Below are 9,229 nucleotides of genomic sequence, written 5' to 3'. Positions count from 1 at the left end.
ATACCAAATCAAGGACCCATTACCCGTGGAATGGTTAGGAAGATGCAACAAGACCATGAAAATCTACCTCAAGAAGGACAAGTAGTCTTTGGACATTTCAAATGGGAGTTAGAAGCCCAAAAAGAAGGTCCAGCAAAAGCCATCCCAGCCCATGGAGAAGGGTAGAAGAAATCAAGTTTTGGTAGAAAAATTCACGGGCAGTGCTGAGCGCATACCCTAGAGCTCCCATTGTCAGCATCTCCCTTTCTTTTCTTTAAGCATGTGTATTTAGTGCTTCTATTACATTCTAGCACACTTTCCATGTATGCACACGTGGCCTTTGATACACTTTTGTAGGCTGATCATTAGCACCATATAGCTAGTTGAATTTCCTATAAATTCACCATTGATTCCTTTATAAAAGCACTTTTGGAATAATATAGAAATAAGCTGAAGCTATTGAGCCAACTCTTTCTCTGTCCGAAAGTCCTTCTTCTTGCTTCCTCCCCTACCCCTCTAGCTTCCTTCCATAGATGGTAGGCCGCCTGAGCTAGAGCCACACCATAAAAGCATTGCATCCACCACAAACAACCATCAACTTCCATTGTTTCCGCTGCCAGAATTGCAACTACATTTCCATCTTACTATCTTGCTACTCACTGTGTTTCCATCCCTTTGGACGAAGCTATCACTTATGTTTGATGCTTTACATTTATTCAAAGATTATTGTTTACTTGTTTCTAATTTCTCTCTTTCGCTTCACAAGCAAGCAAATGGTTAATCGATGGAAAACTTGTATGCCTTTTAACAATCATATGAAGATGCTTGTTTGCTTTACTTTGTTAGTTTTACTTTTGTTAATCCCGTCATGATATGCAACACTATTTTTTTTTCTTTTTTTGATGACTTTTAAAGATGGTTCAAGAACAACTGTCATTGTTTGAAACTTTTAAAGATGGTTATTTGAGCCATTATCATTATTGTCGTATTTTTAACGATGTCAACATTTACAACGATTTGAAAACTATCGTTCGATGATTGTTTTAACAATTGTCGAAAGCCTATTTTGTAGTAGTGTATGGGTACTTTGGTAATTTAAAAGGAGAGAAGGATAAGTATTGGGATGGGTATGGACACAAGATGAGGTGGATAAGTAGATACATATCTGATCTACATACCCAATTAAAAAAATTAGGTATTTTCCATACTCATACTTGTACCTAGTAAATGTGAGGACTCTGTTAACGTGGGAACGAGTTTCAACATTATCCATATAAGCAAAATTTATTATTTTCCCTAGAAAAAGGCCAATCAACGTCTTCTATGTTGAAATGGTTGACCAACATGTTTGAATGAGGTATTTGCCACTAAGCTCATGTTAAACATCATTGACATAATATAAAGATTTTATTAAAATAAAATAGTAAAAGAAAAAGAACAGGAAATCATGAGAGATAACAACAAAACTATGATAAAATATATGCCACACATAGGCAAAAAATACATATGATGAAAAAATAAAGTAAATACATAGATGGAAGAAACCCACCAATGCAACAATAGTAGAAAACTAAAGTTTAATAATCAAATTCCTCAGCATATTAAACTCGTTGACAATGCACACAAGGCTTTTAAAACTTATTATAGCTTTTTAGAAATCCTTGCTTCGAAAGATTTAGTATTAACTTTCTTTGGCCTACCCTGACCAGCTTTTCTTGTAGTTTGAACTGACTCATTCTACTCCTTAGAATTAGAATTGTCCCTCTCATTAAACATATTAGCGCATTTAGAAACTATTTTCAATTCCTCCAAAAACGAGTTTTCTTAGATGTTAAAAAAAATTAGGAATTGACTTAGGAATACAATGAGGTGAATCTAAATGTTGTAAACCTTACAAACTATCGACAATGGGAGTAACATCCTCCAAAAAAGGCATATTACTCAAGGAATCAAAATCCAATGGCACACCACCACTAACAAAACACATCTAGCTTCTTAACAATAAAAGGTACATGAACACCACACTACAGGGTCAACTACAGGAACCACATGATCCACCATAAGCTCGACCATAGGTTCCATCACAGACTCCACCATGGGCTCCAAAACAGACTTCACAATGTGGTCCAAAACAGACTGCACAACAAGCTTTATAAGCTTTAAAATTGAACCTATAGAACTCTTATTCCCATCATAGGCACCAATAACCTTAGGATGATAAGGTTGTCATATTTTTGCACCAATTATTTTCTCTCCTCCAAATATTACATTAATATCTTGTTGTAATCGTATACAATTAGATAGATCATGACCAACTATATTACAATTTGAACAAAAAAAAGATGATTTCTCATACTCCACATCAACTATAAATGAAAATCCCGACATTTCCATAGACATTTGATTAGGAAAATAAGATAATAAATAAACATCAACCAAGACACATGCAAAGAATCTCGAGACATGTTCTTATTGCAATCATCTATAGATAAAGATATGTCAATACCACGTGTAATTGAGAAAATTGCTTGTGACTTTCAATATTCCAAAGGAAGGCCATGTATGTGCACCCAACATTTGGTTTTCATGAGTTTCATAGAAGTTGGATCAAAGTCTTTAGTCCAAGCAAAATCACAAAGGATTCTTTTCATATTAATTCTAGAATAACTCGAACAACCAAAACCATTTTATATCCTCAAATTTATAAAAGAAAATTCGTAGAAACCTTTGTCAAAAGGAATTACTTTCAACTCTTCCAAATGTTTCTAGGGTACATCAAGGTTACTACAAAGACCTAAATGCATTATAGTTTTATTCCCTTTTATTAACAAAATATGTCAATGCAAATGATTTTTACACTCCTCCAAACTAATAAGATAAACTTCTTCAGCAATCTATGCCAAGACTGTATCTCCCTTTATACAATGAGAAGGTAATTGCGATAAAGGAGGATCAGAAGCATTATTAAGAACCTTGACAAATTTTGTGCCCACACATTTCAAGAAGATTGAAATGAATAAGATTTTCCATGATCCTTTTCAGGAACGCCAAGGGATATGAAACCCTAAATTAGAAGTCATACCTATCCCTTAAACAACCAACATTCCTCCAACGTTAGTAAACTTGAATAATGCCAAAGCTTGTAGTCCTTTTACACCAATTGCAACATACCTCAAACCAACAACATCCCACTAGCGCATCTACACCAAGACAACCAAGGTCTTTACAATTAAGAAAATTAATAATTAATTAATGTATAATAAAAACTGATTAAAGATAATTAAAAACTGATAATTAATGATATTTAAAGATAATTAATTTAATTTGAAAATATCAACAAGAAATATCTATCAAATATTCTTAAAAACTGATTAAATTTGTTGAATATTTGAAAGATATAAGATATAAGATAAAATGTCTTATCAATAGAATATTCAGAGTCCAAGCTCAATCAAAGCTATATAAAGAGACCCAAAAGGAGTTAGAAATTAGAACTCATTCATTCACTCAGACTCTTCCATTGGAAGCAAGCATCCACCACTCCTCTCACTTTTATTTTACCATGTATTCTACTTCATTCATGGATAGCTAAGCTTTTAGGGCTATTCCATTGTAATTTCATTATGGATTCTAAAGTTAAGTTGAATTAATGAATTTGATTATTTTGATTATTGATTTAAGTTATTATTCTTCTATTTCTTGCATCTCTCAATCATATTGAAAGTAGTGATTTTTTCATTAAAAGGTGTTTGATGTACATGCATATCGATCATATGAGTTCAAGGCTTTCTAGGTTTGATTGATAATTTACTTTGATTGAAATTAGGAACTTTCGTATGATTAAACGTGTTCTTGCTACTAATCGAGAATGTACTTTGATTGGTGGTAAAAATTTCAGCTATAACTAATTGAGAATTTACTTTGATTAATTAGCTGTTAATTGGTTAGGAGATTTAAGAATAGACATGATTAAACACAATAGAATTTGATTGAGAATGTACTTTGGTTGAAGTCAATATGAAAGGAGAACATCCAATAATTGCCAACATCTCATTTAGACACGTGAGATTGTATTTAGATAAGTTTTAAGAACTTACTATTTTATAAAATTTTATTTACAATTCAATTTTTACTGCTTAAAAGAAAGAAATAGTAAAAGTTCTCTAAAGATAGTATTTTATTGTTAAAGTTCAATATCTCATGTAAGAATCAGTTCTTACGCCTACACCACGTTATCTTGCTCTAATGAAAGTTTTTTTTTTCTTTTCTTATGAAACATAATACTTAAATTAAAGACTCTTTCTAATATCTTTACATCAAAGTTATTTTTTTTTGGATCTAATACTTAAATTTAAGAGTCTTCTTAATATAGTTACATTAAAGGTGTCCATAGTATAGAAAAATGACATATATAATGACGGAATTTTAACTAAATAATTAAGTCCAAATCTCACACGGGCTAAATTAATATTGGAACTTTGGAAATAAAAACATTGTATTAAAATAATACTTAAAATAAAATAATACTTCAAAGTGAACATCCATCATTGGGTTAGTCTAAAATTAAAAAGAAAATAATTAAAATGATAATATTAATGTATACTTTGAGAGATTGAAATTACTAAAATCTATTTAGCATTTTGGATATAAATTAATATGATTAAAATTCAAGTATGAACAACGATTTTCAGTTTTCCGGAACTAAAGTGACAATTAACTTAAAAAGAATGGAAGTTGGACAATAAACACAAGGAAAAGGCCGAACACATGTAGGTCAACTGAAGAGACGTGCTCCTTTCCTATTCACTTTCCTATTCACTTTCCTGTGCCACTGCTATACCTATTTCCTCCTCCCTTCATCATTTCAACAATGTCAAAAACTTTGCAAACTTTCAAAAAAGAAAACAAAAGAAGGAATAACAAGTTGAACAACAATGTAGTTAGGCAACCATCATCTTCAACCTCCTTGCCTTCACTTTCATCATTTTCTCATAATTATATTTATTTCTTTTAACAACTTCTCACCATTTTTACTAATAATTTTATATTTTATTTCTTCAAAGAAAACTCTCAAGTGCTCAGGCATAAATTATTGAGATTTTAGATAATAAAAAGTTCATAATATATGAATCCGTAAATAATAGTTGGCATCAAATCTAGACACGTATGTTGTGTATATTGGTGTCGTCTTAGCTGTGATATTATATTAAAAAAAGCTTAGCTGTGGTATTACATATATATTTATATTGGTAGTTCTTAGCTGTGATATATGATATGATATAACTTTATGTCGTATTCAAACATAATAAAGACTAGGTGTGAGAAATCCGTGAATTTCGCCTAACCAAAGGAAACCGCTCCTTTTTTGGTACAAGGAACCTCTCTCTCTAAATGGTTCATTTAGACCACCATATTTTTTTCCAGTGAAAATGACGTTGCACCATTAAGGCTTTGCCAAAATATGCAGATAAAAGAAATAAATGTGAGAAAACAACTGATCAAGTTAATTAGAAAACATAAGAGAGATCAGAGTATTAATTACTTCAATTAAACTATTAATTGATCAGATCAGTAGTGTCCCTTCTACCTTTCCAGTCTTCGTTATAATCAGCTCTTTTTATTCTCTTAGCTCTTCAATTGAAAAGGAATTAGCGAAAAGATTACATGCTGTAAATGACATGATTTGGAATCTGTGGCCTCCCAATTACCACCGCCATTAAGGACAATTTTCCTTTATTATTCTAATGAATTAGCATTTTTTTTCTTTAAAGTTGAGGGTGTTTCCATTATTTAAGAATCTTCACACTCTTATACGAAATGCAAAGGAATAAGTAAAGAAAGGAGTTAGTAGCACGTCAAGCTCTCTTACTCATGTCTAGGTTATACAATCTGCATGATGAAGAATCTTTGGTGCGAATTTACAAAGGTACATTGAATTTTATTCATTCATGGTGGCTCAGATGTCATGCATGCCAAGTGATCAATGAACTTTGTTATTCTCCTCCTCTTTCACCAAACACAATTTTTTCCTAATAACATTTGAAAATAAACTTTAAATTTAATTTAATCTTATAAAATTGATTTGATGTTTGAACTCACTTATATAATATAAATTTGTCTTAAATCTAGTTGATATTGAATCTCAAATACATCCCCTCATACTCAGACATATACATATTAAGCGTATGACTACATTATTGGTGGTCTATTAATGGTGTGATAGTATGTAGTACAATAAGCTCAACAAACAATAAATTTCACTAAACCAACTTTGATATCATTTTAAGAAGTAAATTTTAAGTATAATTTAACCTTATAAAACCAACTTGTAATGTGAGGTTTACACCCACTTATATATTATAAATTCGTATTATCTTTAATCTATATGATATCTCTAAGATGGTGTTCGACGGACCAGTTGCTTCAACAAAACCACTCCATGACCGAACGTTCCTACTCCTTGAATGGATAGTCCATACTGTACACAGTCCCCTAAGCCTGAGATTTGCTTAAGGTTATGTGAAGGGGTTTGATTTGTTCTGCATTGTTCAATACTACACTTAAATTGCTTGAACTCCTTACCATTCATTTTGAAATATAATCGTTGAGGGTTATAGTCGATACGCTTCGAACTTCACACCTAGCAATTGTTAGGAGATGTGAAGCATCAAGTTTTTTGGACCGTCAAATGTGAAAAGATTTGACGATTGTGGCTTCGTGACAATTGGGCTAACTACTTCTATAAATAGGGGTGGGTTTGGCCTATCATTTTCATATTTTCTCCTATTGCTCAGCCTTTACCATTCACTTTCTACTTAAGATAATAATATGTTAATCGATCACCTTTATTCGTCTTAGGAGTCTTCTTGTTGGGGGTATGCTGATTATGCCTCATCGTCAACGTCATTGTTGGGGTATTCATCATACAACCAAAGATCAACTAAGGTTTGTAATTGGGCCTCGCACGAGGTTTGTGAATATGCAAGTCGCTTTTGCTAGGGTACGAAATTGTATTATTGGGTCGAATAGGCATATGTACTCGATCACAACATAGAGGACCACATCCTTAACTTGAAGGTTTTCAAGGGAAACAAATGGTTGTGTCATGGCAAGGAAGGTTTTAAATTGGACTTCTTTTACATGTACATATGCTTGTTCACCAATATGTTTGTTGTGATATCGTTTGACGAGTTTTAGATGTGGGTGTTGCTTGAATTGAACATGCCACCTACTTAGTTTCACTGGAATGAATGAATGGCTAATCAAGCCTTCCAGGTTTTATACTCGGCATTGGATTTGCTGCTACACCAACTTTACTCCTCCATCACTTTCACACCCATCCGAATAAGAAGAAATGATAAGTGTCTTTAATAGCCGAATTAGAGAAGTGGTTTTTCACGTTGTATGCAACTTCATATAAGGGATTATTAAAGATAGGATTTTTCAAAGTGAAAATAAAAGAAGGAAGCCGCAAGCACTTTTCTTACACTAATGATCGACCTAAATTTCCCTTATACTGGACATATAATCCTGAATGGATAACATTGTTGCATCCATCTCGGTTTACTCTTAAAGAGACATTGATGTTAGGAGTCCTCAACGGTCTTCTCAAATTTTATGGGCCTTTGACCATGTTTGATGATGTCTTTAGTGAGAAAATTTCCTTCTTATATTTTGGTATCTACTCGATGATAAATTGTCTATTTTTTATTTTATTTTTTTGTTTTCTAGATATCATGGCTTCCAACAACCCAAAGAATTGGGATTGGTTCCGTAAGCTGGTGATGCAACGTGTAACTTCGGGGACCAAATTAGGTACAATAAATATTGTGTCTTCTAACCTTTCTTTCATGCCCTCTTGAGCGTTTCCATCCATCATCAATGTGGAAGGGGAGGAACAACCTATGTTGGAGGCTACCCCCTTGACGTCCGTTCTTTCGACCAAGTGGAACATATGGAAGGAGAAGGAAAGGGAAAATAAGAGATCCCACCTTCAAGGGGAGAAATCTTCTTCTACCTGATCGAACAAATTTGGCTGATGACATTTTTGAACCAATTGCACTTAGGTGCCATGGTTTAATTCAACCTAGGCAAGGTAGACAAGGATTTGTTTATACTGATCTTATCCAAGTTTGCCAATTCGATCAGTAAGGGTTCATTGGTGATTTGAAAACCTTTAACTGATCAATGTAATTGTGTTTGATCGGTAAAGGTTCTTTTATTAGAATTCTTCCTTTACGAATTGACATTTTTATGACCGCTTGATACAGGTTCTTTTATTAGAACTCATCCTTAACGACTAACATTTTATTATCGTTTGGTAGAAGTTCTTTCATTAAAACTCGGCTTTAACCATTTTGTGTTCTTGTGTTAAACCTTTAAGGGTTCTTTTGTTAGAACTAATCCTTAACCGATTATCGTAATGACATAAGGAATACATAAAAGACAATTGGGAGAACCCTAGTTTTATTGTCATGGATGCCTCATTAAAACCTCCTCAATCAAAGTCTTCCTTAGGAAAAATTGTTAGTGGTAGGAAAATATATGTCGGTTAACTAAAATAAAATTTAAGATGAGACACATTACATCTGTTGGGTACATCATTGCCGCTCGGATGGTCCACAGTCGGTTTGCCACATGAACATGCTTCTTTCAAGCATCGTTCGTTTTTCTCCATCGCAAGTCCCTTTTTATGAAGCTTCTTGGCTTGACCTTGCTATTGTATCTTCGGACTACCATCCACATGCATGCTTCTGGTCAAATTATAGGTACTTCCTTTCGTTCATCTAAACCATACAGTTGTGTCATTTGTAATAGCGGTGGAGCGAAATGATTAACACGTTCAACAAACCAAGAGCGGGTAAATTGGTTTCTTATCGCATATTGTTCTTTTACTAATTTCTCATGTAAATATAATTTCCTTAAAACAATTTAATCAATTTAAAAGAGTAAGGAAGAGAGAAAATTTCACATGTAATTTTTATACTAGTTCGAATCACATAGATCCTACATCTAGTTGTTAATTGCAGCCGATAGTTAATGTTTCACTAGCACAAACCAACAAACTGTTACAATTACCAAAAAAATAAACAAGTTGAAGGTCAAACACCTTTGTTGTTTGATGGACAAATTTGTAAGCACCAAAATATGATGTCACAAACTTGTTTCACAATCGGCAAGTATGACCGAATCGTTCAAGTAATAAACTTGGTAAGACCAAGTATCGTTCTTCCCAAAGGACTCACGGCCT

This window comes from Vigna angularis, chromosome 1, assembly GCF_016808095.1.
Source record: "Vigna angularis cultivar LongXiaoDou No.4 chromosome 1, ASM1680809v1, whole genome shotgun sequence".
NCBI classification, from domain to species: Eukaryota; Viridiplantae; Streptophyta; class Magnoliopsida; order Fabales; family Fabaceae; genus Vigna; species Vigna angularis.
Note: the sequence above shows the minus strand (reverse complement) of the source record.